The sequence below is a fragment of the Saimiri boliviensis genome, chromosome 8, assembly GCF_048565385.1.
Source record: "Saimiri boliviensis isolate mSaiBol1 chromosome 8, mSaiBol1.pri, whole genome shotgun sequence".
NCBI lineage: Eukaryota > Metazoa > Chordata > Mammalia > Primates > Cebidae > Saimiri > Saimiri boliviensis.
In genome coordinates, this window is record NC_133456.1 from 88,661,822 (window position 1) to 88,674,679 (window position 12,858).

General features: G+C 36.9%; 1 protein-coding gene across 4 annotated transcripts in view; it reads right to left on the reverse strand.

Moving 5' to 3' along the window:
* The window catches only part of GRM7 (glutamate metabotropic receptor 7), an 872,629-nt gene that overhangs the window by 407,616 nt on the left and 452,155 nt on the right, over nucleotides 1–12,858 (reverse strand). The gene's annotated exons all lie outside the window — the stretch shown is intronic.

Sequence of the window (12,858 nt, forward strand, 5' to 3'; positions counted from 1 at the left end):
CATGTGGGAAGACCCTGATGAAGCCAGGAATATTGGCTTCAAGCAACACAAGTTAATCCCCTCAGACAGATGTGAAAAGACTGATATCATGTGGGTGGAGGTGCTATTGCCCCTAGGGGTGGGGAAGTTGTTTTTCCCCAGGCAAAAACGACTCATAAGAATTTAAGAGCTCAATATTCATGGCTTCATCTAGGTCCTCACCCACATCCCTATTCTCTTATGGGAGTCCATTCTTTACCAATCAATGACCTCTCTTTAACAGTAGACACACTGTGGGGCTGAGCTTTCACCTTTCCTTGTAATCAGCCAATTGCAAGATAAAGACTCATGTTTGATTTTCAGTAGTTTCAACCATATAGTTACAGGAGCAAAGACTCTCCATTAGGGCATACTTAGAAACATTTAGGCTATGTATGTGCATCTGGAGCCTGGAGTTCAAATCCCATAGCTTATCATTTTATTTTATTACTTTGCCCAGTAATGTTAGAAGCAACCAGTTGACTTCATTATATTCCTTGGTTTTCCACAAAGGTTTAAAAATATCATGTATAGAGTCACTGAACTCCTTGTATCTTTTAAGTGGTGATTAGGAGTATCAAATGCATTTGTTTTGTGTATCTCCATAAAGAGTCCATAACAAGACCTATCAGTGCTCTCAGTACTATAAAAAGTAGAATCTTTTGCATGTTAGGTCTCATCAATTTATAAAACCAATTCCAGAAACACCAAATATTATTCAGTGTTCTCCAGACAGAATAAATTGTGTGTGTGTGTGTGTGTGTGTGTGTGTGTGTGTGTGTGTGTGTGTGTGTGTGAGAGAGAGAGAGAGAGAGAGAGAGAGAGAGAGATAAACAGAGAGGGAGAGAGAATGAATTTACTTACTAGGGGAACTGGTCCACATAATTGCAACGGCAACGTCCCACGATAGGCCACTCACAAGCTGCAGAATGAGAAGCCAGTAATGTGTCTCCCAGGGAAACTGTTAATATAGCTCAGTCTAAGTTTGAAAGCCTCAAAAGCAGGAAGCCAGCCCTCAGTCTGAGGCTAAAACCTGAGAGCCCTGAGGAATCTGTTGGTGCAAGTCTCAGAGTCCAAAGCCCGGAAAAAAAAAAAAAAAAAAAAAGATGAGAAAGTCTGATGTCTAAGGGAAGAAGGAGGGGAAAGAAAGGTATTCTGCTCTTGAAGAGTTGGCAGTAGTGCAAAATAGAAAGCCAAGCAAGCTGAATGCCCTACTTCTTCTGCCTCCTTCATTATAGCCATACTCACGGCCCATAGGATGGTATCCACCCATATTGAGGTCATGTCTTCCTTTCTTTGTTCACTGATTCATAAGTCAGTCTCCTTTGGAGACACCCTCACAGGCATACCCAGAAACAATCCTCCATGCCACCTTCAATCCAGTGATACCTAAAATTAACTATCACAGACAGTACGACTTACAGCTTTCATAGGGTTGCAAGGATATGAAGATGATAGTTTTACAATGATGAAGGAAGGTTGGGTCCGTTTATAAGTCAGTTTTTTATCCGTGAGAATAAGGCAACTGAGTAAAATATTGGGAGAAAACAGCTTGGAAGTAGAGAGAGGGCAGCATGTAGCCCCTGCTATGTTTGTGTTTCTGGAACACAAGATGCAAGCATGTCTTCTATCTACTCTGGTATCTATTGGCAACTGAAGGGCATGTGACTTTTGTCTGATGGAAACAAATAACTTGTTTGCATTAAGATCTCCTTTCTATGAGACAAGACAGATATAATTGGCTTCAGAGTGAGACCTGACTGTATCCTTTACCGGAAAAGAACTTTGGGAAACTTACTAATGTTTTAGGGTTTTAGCATCCTCGAGAAATGCCCTTTTCACAGAGTTTTGATCTAAGATTTAACCAGTTTCAATAATGAAGGAGATTTACTCTGATCTTCTATAACCTCTGAGATCACCCCTCCTGTTCTATCATTTGGTCATAGCGTCTTGCACTCTATGTCTCATAACAAAGAAAGCTTGCTTATAATTTAATCCTTATGAAACTGTTCATGTGTCAGGACATTCTCTGGTTTACTTTGTTTGGAATATTAGAGCCTCATCGGAGAAGATTCTAACCCAAAACAACCTCAATGCTAGTTTGGGGTATTACCAAGTTCCATTAAAAGAAGGCGAAAAAAAGAGCCAATGAAATATAACACATAGTTACGAGTTATCCTTGGTGGTATGATCTAAATTTTAAAAGTATTAGTGCATTATCTATTCTCACACTGCTATAAAGAAATACCTCAGAATGGGTAATTTATAAAGAAAAGAGTTTTAATTGGCTCACAGTTTTGCAGGCTGCACTTGAAGCATAGCAGCTTCTACTTCTGGGGCGGACTCAGGAAACTGACAATCACGTGGAAGGCAAAAGGGAAGCAGGCACATTTTACATGGCTACGCCAGGAGGAAGAAAGAAAAGTGGGAGGTACCACATGTTCTCAGACAACCAGAGCTCACAAGAACTCACCATCACTATGAGAGCACCTATGGGGATGGTATTAAATCATGAGAAACCATCCCCCAAGATCCAGTCACCTCCTACCAGGCCCCACCTCCAGTGTTCAGAATTACAGCTGATCATGAGATTTGAGTGGGCACACAGATCCAAACTATATCAATTAGCAAGCTCAAAAACACTTTTTCTCAGTTTTTAGAAAACAATACAGTATATGGTTATACTGTGGAGAAGTACCCTAAATATTTAAAGGATGAAGTAAACTTTAAGCAGTACAAAACAACATTGTCCTTATGTTTTGTGATAAGGTACTTACAGGAGGGTCAACAATCCCAGCAATGACCTTCTACACAGATCAAATAAGGTCTGTATTTCCGACAACACTGGTGGTCGGGTGTAAAGAAAATAAACACGATGATTCAAAGGTAGGGCTAGAGAAAACAAAGGAATTGGACTTAAAGATGCTTATAAAGCATTTGAATAGAACTGCTTTATGAAAAGGAAAAAAAAAAAGGAGGAGGACTCTAACCTATGATTCCATATATGAGTAAATACATATATGGAATAATTAGTTTAAACTTCATGAATACATAGTCATTTCATCTATGCCCTTGATAATTACACATGCAATTGCTCAAATATAAATTTATTTGAAGCTTATTGGTAAAAGAGATGATTGCTTTATATCCTGTAATAAATAACACACCTGGTTCCAGAAAGATTCAGCCATCCCCTGTACTATCTAAAGTTCCCCAGGGGCTGGGCCTAGTCGTGGTAATGAACTTAACTTATGCAATTTTACAGTAGTAGGACATCAGGGATGTTGCACTTTATCTACTTAGACACCACAAGTTAAAATATATTCTCTTCATCTATGAGTACCTTCAAGATTGAGTACCAGTAAATATCAGGGGAAAATACATGTGGAGAAGACAAATTTCAAATTAGAAATATTCATACTGTGCTTGAGGAACAGCTAGCCATTATGTCCTGAGCTCTGCATGACAAGCCCATCAGCTGGGCCACTTTATGCTAATAGAAAATAAGCTGACACGTTACAGCAACTTGAAATAGAAAGTGCAGTGGCCAGCCTCTTAATGAATAGAGAAAGAAATTTATGTCAAACTGTAAGGAATTAAAATGACGAGGAAAATCCAACTACAACGAGGAGGGAAAAGGAATAAAAATGTTCATTGCGAGTAAGTAAGCTGACAGAAGAACAGACATAGACTGTAAGAGGCTGTCAGACTGCATTCTAAAAACCTTTATGAAAATTGGGGATGGAAGATGGTTTAAGAAGACAATGTTCACATTTGTGTATCTACATATTATTGAAAGGAAGACCACAGGGACCTTGTTTTGTACCCTCCTCCTACATAAAGGCATGGCTATCTAATTAGTACTCATCAATAAAATAAGAATGAAAATGATGTACATCCCTCTTGATCAATGCTGAAGAAAAAGACGTGCATGTTGTTCATGTTCTCTTTGAATTTCTACAGGCTGGATATAGGGGACTAGCAAGCTACAGCCTAGTAACTCTTGAACTTTAGTGTGCATCAGAACCACTTGGAGGGCATGTGTAAACACAGATTGCCAGGCCCTATTGTCACAGTTTCTGATTCAGTAGACCTGAGGTGTAGCCTCACAATTTTTATCTCTGATAAGTTCCCAGGTGATGCTAATGTTGCTGATGTCAGATTAGACCAGTCTTTGAGGGATAGGGGAGCCATGTGACCAGAGAAGTCTGGGTCCTTGAATCATTGTGTGGACAAATGCCATGTGCTAATCATGAATGTACACTTCTACTATATTTGCAACTTTATACATTTGGGGTCCATTTGGTAGAGCAGCTATCATTACACCGAATAAGAGAGAGAAAATGAATAAGGAATATTCTGGGATAATACGAGCATTTAATTGGTACTTGAGAGAAACATAAAAAAAATTTCCTAGTGATATAGAGAAACAAATATAAGCAGGGCATCAGTAGAAAAGGGAAAAAGGAATAAATTAGATGTGACAATGGAAATTAGGATGCTCGAGCTGTTAGGGCATGCCAATAAGGAGACGGACCTGGTGGGAGAAGAAAAATTCTATTAGCAAATAATGGAGGTCCAAGTGTCGAGATATAAAGTGAAGTCCATAGATACACGGCCTCGAATGTCAGATTGAGTAGAAAATTTAACCAAAAAGGTAGTTCCTGAGCAAGAGATGATCCCGGGTGGATAAAAGTCACTGTTTACATTCGAAGGCTAAGGACATGGAAGGAGTTCATTGCTGTAACTCAGAAGCACACAGATTTTACCACTAGGCTGACCTTAGGACAAGTCATTTGATCAATCAGAGCCTAAGTTTCCCCTTCTATGAAATATAAATAATGGCCTTTCATAGTTATTATAATGATTAAGTGCAAGGGTGTATAGGAAGCATTCCCCACAATGCTTTGCTGTAAACCCACAGTAACTATTACCTAAAAGATCAGAATTGAGGTGGAGAGAATCCAGAAAACAGACTGCAAAGTCCAAGGGACAAACTCAGAAAGCACTTTGAAGATCAAGTACATGTGCTGGAGAAGAAACATGGAACTAAAATTAATATTTCTAACCTAGGATGTCTGAAAAGATTGGAATAGGAGAGAGAAATGATGAACATGGAAAGAATAATGAAGACAATAAAGTTTTTGTTTTGTTTTTAATTTCTTTATGTATGCCTTACATTTGATGAAAGGCATTTTTGGGAAAGCCTTAGAACAAAATAGAATATTGAGATACTGAGATACTGTAGATCTCCAAACAATCATGGTAAAAATATGCTATGGTTGGCATACTTATTTGAAAAAACTCACAGCCTGACAATCTGGACGGGTCGTATGATAGAAACATTTTACACCAAATTTAATTTGCAGCACTGAAAAAACAGTTTGCTAGTTAAAATGGCTCACTTCCAAGAAAATCTTACTGGCATATCTGCAAATATCACAGGTGAACTAAGAAGCATTCAGAAAGTGGATCCTGTTGGATTTATCTATGGTTGGAGAGCAGAGCTCCAAATATCCATTTGCTCAAGAACATAGTATGACAGGGGTCTAAGGATGTTTTATTAAACTCTAAGGCATTATAAGGAGTAGCCTTGAAACAGTATTAAGCGTGTTGTGTTAGCACTGTAGTAACAACACTCTATTTAAATTTCAGAGCCATCTTTCTCTCTAAACATGCTTGAGGGCCTCTCTGAAACTGCGATGACATTTTATCAATTTCACTAAGTGACCTGGATTGATCAAAAACTTTGAGAAGTTTAAAACACTAAAAGTTCCTCAAGGGCATTTTTTCCCAAGTAGATGTTCTGTTTAATTTTAATGCAGTGTTTTCACTCCATAACCAATCTGCCTTACCATTTTATCTGTCTGGCCTCTTTTAGAAAGTATAATCATCACACACAATCTCACATGATCTGAAGTTAAATCTGAAGTCCCAAAGTAGGTATTTGGAGCTGTCTTACAGATGCACAATCTCATGTTACAGACTTACAGTATTTCTAGGTGCTAGGGCTCACTAAGAATTCTCAATTTATAATAAAGCATCAAAGTAGATCTAATAGGTGTACTTAAGTGATTGGATCACAAGAAATTGCTAAATTATATTTTTAAAACATGTGTATTCTGAGTTCACTGGTAGTACATTTTCCAGTGGGTGCTCTCATTGCTCACTTAACAGCAGTATGACAATAGGAAGAGTAAAAAAAAATATGAATCTTACAATTACTCATTTCCAGAGGAAACATAAATGAAAACATGGTTCTCTCTTCTCCCACACCATTGCAGTTACAGCTGCACATCCCTGGGAGTAATCGTTCTCATAGCATCCCACTGGAATATAACACTTCTCACAAGGAAAATGATTCACTAGAGAAATCACAGAAGAGATCCCAATAAAATCCATCAAGTTTTCCTCAGTATTTTGGTAACTAGGTTTAACTCTGAAGAAGAAGAAATTCATGCCATCAGCTTTGTAAGCAGATTGAAAACATGAAGACCTTCACATGATGTTTAAAATTCAGAAATACCAGCATTCGGAAAACTGGGGTGGGTTATTAAAATCGATATAGGTCCTGCTGGAACACATTGAATTGATGTGCTGGTAACCACTTGGTTAACAGTGTTAAAATCTGAGATCAATACTTTTATAGTGCTGAAATTACCTACGAATAGACAAGTGCCCATGAGTAGTGAAAGTGTATAATAAACATTTTCCTTCTCAACTATGATTGCTGTCACCTAATTAAAATAAAACACAATGAGAGTATTTACCACAGGTCTCCTAGATATAAATATACCTTAATTAGAGGGTAACTCTTAATTTGTACATTTACAAATTAATTTACAATTAGAAGTAATTTACATTTACAATTAGAAGTCAACGTATTTGGGGGAAAGAAATATAGTTTGATTCACAGTTTATAACTTGTCTGCACTGATATTGCTAATCATAAAATCTTTATACTGCTTTAAAGCTGCATCCATATATTACTTACATTAATACATCTAATTTTTTAAGCTTAAAAACATGTTCCAATTGATTTTGACAAAAAGACTTTTGGTAAAGGCAGTTTTTGCTTATCTAATCAACATGCAGAGTATGCTGCTTACAAAGTTTACGTCTGTCTACTAGATTGCAAACTCTAGTAAGAGAGGGGCAATTTTCTCAGTGGTATTGACTCAGGCCATGTGCTGGGTTTACAAAGGTTTGTAAAACAGTACTCAATCTAGTAGTACACAGAAAACATGAATTGCATTTCACCATTATTTGTATTATATTCACAACCCCTGCATGCACAATCTCCTTTAAATAACAGTTTCCTGTCATTGCTTAAAGTCACATTTGTTGAATTTTCATCCCCATATAATCGCTAGAAGTACTCTGAAATCTGAGAATTATTCTTTTCCATAGCATCCATTGACTGTGTCCTTTGACTTTCACTCAGAAATATTTCATATCTTTTGCGTAAGTTATTCTCCTCTAAACCTCTCTTCTCTTCTCTGAGCCAGAAGTTGTACCAAAATTAACAATGCTAAAGAATAAACAGAAGCACTGGATGGCCTTTCTTCACTTACAGCTTTAAGTTGTGTTTGATCATGTTTCCGATTAGCTACAGGAAGCTGTGAGAGGCAGAGTCTGTCTTTCTGCAGGTACCAGGTACAAGCCAAGGAAGGAAAAAATGCCAGCCCTCACTACCAGTTCTAGACTTGATGCAGACCTATAATTCCTACCCTTGCACTGTCAGAACTCATTGCAAAGATAATTCAGGCTAGCTTTTGTGACAGAACATTGATTTCACTTAAGGCTCTTGTTCAGAGATTTGCAAATACTAATTCTTTTGCTTCTTATGGATACTTACTTGTTCCTTTCTCCAGAATAAAATGGCACACGTGAATAATCTAAAGCTGAGATAATACTACAGTTGAAGGCAAGGGTACATTCTTCCGGGGATGCCCTCTTTCTAACCAAGACTGGATATCATGGAAACCTATTAGCAGATGTGATACGATGAGACTTTCTGTCCCCATCCAAATCTCATCTTGAATTGCAATCCCCAGGTGTTGAGAGAGAGACCTGGTTGGAGGTGATTTGATCACAATGGCAGTTTTCCCTGTGCTTTTCTCATGATACGGAGTGCGTTCTCATAAGGTCTGATGGTTTTATAAGGGGCTCTCCTCTCTTCACTTCCCATACACACTCTCTCACCTGCTGCCATGTAAAATGTGCCTGCTTTGCCATGATTGTAAGTTTCCTAAGGCCTCCCTGGTCATGCAGAATTGTGAGGCAAACCTCTTTTCTTTACAAATTACTCAGTCTTGAGCAGTTCTTTATAGCAGTGTGAGATATACTACATTTTCCATAAACATCTGAACAAAAATGTAGTATGTTTATGGACACACTGAACCTGGACACTGTGAGACATTCAAAGAAAATAAATATGACACAATTCTTGTTCAAAAGAACCTTATTATTTCACAGAAATAATATTAAACTATCCGAGTGATTACATGAAACCATATATTCAACATATAAGATCTCTCGAACTTTTGAGTGTTAGAAGAAATATGATATTACTATACCCTGAATAGTTTAAATGATTTTTAGAAAAGTTATTTCTCAGCCTGCAAGGATTCAGAGTCATAGATAATTATATTTAAAGCCATGAATTTATTGTTCCCTGGATTATATGTATTTTTTTTTTTTCTGCTGCTCTTGAAATGAACACAGTCAACAGTCACTGGAATCTTTTCATACTTAGTAGAATGCTACTAAGCATATATACAATTTTATACGCTTGTTTAGGAGACAATAAGCTACCTTTATTTCTGCAATCATGATATCAAATTTTTGCAGTAGTTGAAACAATTTGACCACTCATTTAGAAAAAAGTCACAAAGCTCATTCCTCCAAACACTCAGAGAGTATTCAGCAAAGCTCTTCAATTCACTCCTCCCATAATTAGATATGATTGACTTTGTTCCTTGCCATGAAGAAGCAGGTTTTCCCTTGGATCAGTTTCTTTAAAACAGAACCTGCACACCAGGCATGCTGATCTTCCTAACAACTTCTGCTTAACTATTGCTCTAAGCCAACTTTAAAACCCTTTGGAGGGTGGAGCTCTGAGGTTCCTAGGAGGCCACACCAAAATGGTGTTAATGCCCTGTGCAGAGGAGCACTGTTCATACTCCACAGGTAGCGTTATAGATTTATGAGAGATTAGAAACTCTTGGTCACTTCTGAATTAACATAGGATGCCATTGCAACTGTAAGTTTGAACCCTGCGGCCAATTACTGTACTTGCTAACAAGATGTATTTCCCGTGTCTCAGGCTTCCTTGACAAAGAGAAAGTGTGGCAAGCCAGCAATGAAACAAAAAAGCTGACACCTACTAAGTGTCTTGATTTTTGTCTTTTTGATTGCTTTCCAATCTCTTCCAGGTATTTATGCCACCCAAGCAGACTTTGAATGGCCACTGCTACTTTGGCAATTCATAAAGGATAAAGTAGATTTCTCTAGAGCTTTTCTTTAAAGAGATTCCGAGTATGTAATCATATCCCTACCTAGCCCATATTTGAGATGTGACCCTTTAATCCAATTTGAATTATCAAATTATTGCTACGTTGTAACCTGATAATTTCTGGTTTTTAATGTCTGGCATTTTTATAAAAGACACAGATATGAGAAGGTGATATTATCAGGTGCTGATGCCAGGTAGAAGTTTTTTTTTCCCCCCTAGCCTGGAGAGCAGTCTCTCCTTATGAAATTACAGCAAGCCCAGAATTTAACTGATGAAAGGTCAAGTTTATAGGCCTCAATTTATTTCTATTATCATGAAACCAAAGGGAGATAATTTGTTGGATTCAACAATAGTAAACTCTAACTTTATATGCCTGTTTAAGAGACAATAAGCTACCTTTATTTCTACAATCATTCTATCAAATTAAGAGAAATTTCCAGTTTCAATACCAGTGGGCCAGTGATCCCAAGTAATACAGATATTCTCACAGAACACACAGGGTACTGAAATTCAAAGGGCAAGTGTCCCTCATGTGGTCATGAAATGTCTGGACTTCCTGAGAAACACCTAGAGTGGCTTATTGTACTTGAAGATTCATGTAAGAGGAATGTGTCCTTTCTTAAGGTTAATATATTTTTAATTTTTGTATTATTTTTATTTCAATACTTTTTCAGGGAACAGGTGGCGTTCAGTTATATGGATAAGTTCTTTAGTGGTAATTTCTGAGATTCTGATGCACCCATCAAAAGCAGTGTACACTGGAGCAAATGTGTAGTCTTTTACCCCTCACTACCCTCTCACACTTCCCCCTGAGGCCCCAGAGTCCACCATTCTTATGCCTTTTCATCTTTATAGCTTAGCTTCCTCTTATAGGTGAGAACATATGTTTGGTTTTCCATTCCTGAGTTACTTAACGTAAAATAATGGTCTCCAACTAGATCCAGGTTGTTACAAATGCCATTATGCCATTATTTTATTTCATTTAATGGCTGAATACTATTCCAAGGTATGTGTTTATATACATATATGTGTGTGTTTATATATATAAGGTGTGTTGCTATACATATAGCATTATATATATATATGTAAAGTTATATATACGTTATATATGAGCAAATAATGAGCAAATATATATAACATTATATTTATATAAATATAACATTATATATCTATGTGTATATATATATATATATGAAACATTTTATTTGCTCATTGGTTGATGGGCATTTAGGCTAGTTTCATGTTTTTGCAATTGCAAATAGCACTGCTATAAACATGCACGTGCACCTGTCTTTTTCACATGACTTCTTTCTTCTGTGTAGATACCCAGCAGTGGGATTGCTGAATCAAATGGTAGTTCTACCTTTAGTTCTTTAAGAAATCCTCAAACAGTTTTCTATAGTGCTTGTTCCAGTTTTCAGGGGAAATGGTTTCAACTTTTCCGCATTCTGTATACTGTTCACTGTGGGTTTGTCATAGAGGGCTTTTATTACCTTAAGGTATGTCCTTTCTATGCCAATTTTGCTGAGGGCTTTAATCATAAGGGAATACTGAATTTTGCCAAATGTTTTTTTTCCCCAGTTGAGAGGATCATATGAATTTTGTTTTTCATTCTGTTTATGTGATGTATCCAATTTGTTGACTTGTGTATGTTAAACCAACCTTGCATCCCAGGTATGAAATCCACTTGATCATGGTATATTATCTTTTTGATATGCTGTTGTATTCAGTTTGCAAGTATTTCGTTGAGAATTTTTGCATCTATCTTCATCAGGGATATTGGTCTGTAGTCTTTTTTTGTTATGTTCTTTCCTGGTTTTGGTAGTATGGTGATACTGGTTTCATATAATGATTTAGGGAGAATTCCCTCTTTCTCTATCATTTGGAATAGTTTCAGTAGGATTGGTATCAATTCATCTTTGAATGTCTGATAGAATTCACCTGTGAATCCATTTGGTCCTAGACTTTTTTCTTTTTTGGCAATTTTTAAATTACCATTTTAATCTCACGGTTATTGGTCTGTTCAATTTCCATCTCTTTCTGGTTTAATCTTGGAGGGTTGTATATTTCCAGGAATGTAGCTATCTCCTTGAGGTTATCTAGTTTGAGTGTATAAAGATATTCATAATAGCCTTAAGTGTTTTTTTGTATTTCTGTGGTATTTATTGTAATATCTCCCATTTCATTTCTAACTGAGCTTATTTGGATCTTCTCTCTTCTTTTTGTGGCTAATTTCACTAATGGTCTATTGATTTTATCTTTTCAAAGAAGCAGTTTTTGTTTCATTTATCTTTTGTATTTTGTTTGTTTGTTTGTTTGTTTCAATTTCATTTAGTTCTGCTCTGATCTTTGTTATTTCTTTTCTTCTGCTGGGTTGGATTTTGGTTTGTTTTTGCTTCTCTAGTTCCTTGAGGTATGAGCTTAGATTGTCTATTTGTACTCTTTCAAACTTTTTTATGTAAGCATGCAATGCTATAAATTTTCTTCTTAGCACTGCTTTTTCTTTATCCCATAGGTTTTGATAGGTTGTGTCACTGTTATCATTCAGTCCAAAAATGTTTAAATTTCCATCTTAATGTCATTGTTGATCCATAGATCATTCAGGAGCAGATTATTTTTCATAATTTGCATAGTTTTGAGATTTCCTCTTGGTGTTAATTTCCAATTTTCTTTCACTGTTGTCTGAGAGAGTACCTGATAACATTTTTGTTTTCTTAATCTTAAATTTATTCAGACTTGTTTTGTGGCCTATAATATGGTCTATCTTGGAAAATGTTTCAAGTGCTGATGAAAAGAATGTATATTCTGTAGTTGTTGGGTAGAATGTTCTGTACATATCTGTTAAGTCCATTTGTTCTAGTGTATAGTTTAATTTCATTGTTGCTTTGTTGACTTTCTATCTTGATGACCTGCCTAGGGTTGTTAGTGGTATACTCAAGTCCCCTACTATTATTGTGTTGCTCTATATCAGGCGTCCCCAAACTATGGCCCACAGGCCGCATGCAGCCCCCTGAGGCCATTTATCCGGCCCCCCCGCCACACTTCAGGAAGGGGCACCTTTTTCATTGGTGGTCAGTGAGAGGAGCACAATATGTGGAGGCCCTCCAACAGTCTGAGGGACAGTGAACTGGCCCCCTGTGTGAAAAGTTTGGGGACGCCTGCTCTATATCTTATTTCCTAGGTCTAGAAGTAATTGTTTCATAAATTTAGGAGCTACAGTGTTAGGTGCATATATATTTATGATCATGATATTTTCCTGTTAGACTAGCCCTTTTATCATTATATAATGTCCCACTTTATCTTTTTTAACTGTTGTTACTTTA